Below are 1,458 nucleotides of genomic sequence, written 5' to 3' on the forward strand. Positions count from 1 at the left end.
GGGGGGGGGGGGGGGGGTCAGTATGTTGTTACATTGGCTTATTTTAATATGTCTTGGATTGTGTTTTTCAATTTGGAGAATATTATAAAGTTCTCCAGACTGGGTGCATACAATCATAAGTCTGTCTGAAATTCAGGAACAGCTGTTCTAGTGATTTGTACTATATTCAGTTCAGTGATGGAATAAGTATTCAGGTTATTTACTTGTGAAAAATGTTAAGTTTCTCTTGTAATGAAGTATTCTTACATTCTTATTTTTTTATTTTGACTTAAGTGGAAAGTGAAGGAAGGATAGAGAGTGGTTTCCTGACTTTGCAGCAGATTTTTACACATTATGTTAATGTGATATTGTGTATAGTGTTGACTTGTGTATTGTGAGTTGTAGTTTTATGAATGCTTTTATGTTCTTGACATGTCTCATGGTGAAACCGAAGACACATTTCCACATTGTGGACGCTTTCATATTCGCATTTTGTCCAACCTATAGACAAAGATATTTAGTTAAGAGAGACAAAAGCAGCAGATCCTCGCAATTGAGAAGAAGAAGAATTTGTCAAAAATGACTTTTAAACAAGTCTTTCAGTTATTTCTGGTTTATCACAATCAATTAACACATCAATTAATTGACTAATTACTTCAGCTCTAGCGGAGTCTTGTTAGCCCAAGCAGGCTGGTTATAGTTGTGTGCATGAGAATAAATAATTTATATATATATATGAATATGAAATTGCATGAAGTGGAATTACTTCAACTTTGTACTTGAGTACAGTATGAATAAATATACCTTGTTACATTCCACCACTAATTCACTTTCATTTAATTACATTTCCTTGTGAACAGAGATTAGAGCAGAGATCCTCGCTGCCCCCCCAGTAAAACAACAAACCTCATGCCATTAATTGCCCTACTCTGTGTATGTGTGTGTGTGTGTGTGTGTATGTGTGTGTGTATATGTGTCTGTGTCTGTGTCTGTGTATGTGTGTGTGTGTGTGTGTGTGTGTTCAGGCGACCCAGCAAAAAAAAACAAAAAAAAAAAAAACACGCGACTGCGCCGGGTTCGTCCCACTTCCCTTGCCGTCCCTTTTGCGCATGCGCGATAAGGAATAAGCCGTTAACGCTGACTGGGAAATGTAGTTCGTAGAGCTGATTGTTAGTAGTTCTATTTACCATCGATTATATTGTTTTATAATGTAAATACTTCAGAGTTTTATTATATTTTTTATATTTTCTATATATATTGTTGTTGGATATTGTAATATATAACCTATTTTAACGTTAAAATAAAATTATTATTATTATTATTAGTTATTATTATTATTATTATTACTATTATACAGACAGCTATTTATTTACTTGCACTAAGTATATTGCACTACCATAACGACTGTATATTTTATATTATTGTATATTTTATATTTTATTGTTTATCTTTTAGCATTAATAAATGTCTTATCTGTTG

Source organism: Morone saxatilis, unplaced genomic scaffold (assembly GCF_004916995.1).
Source record: "Morone saxatilis isolate NCDOM2014 unplaced genomic scaffold, NCSU_SB_2.0 Contig23, whole genome shotgun sequence".
Lineage (NCBI taxonomy): Eukaryota > Metazoa > Chordata > Actinopteri > Moronidae > Morone > Morone saxatilis.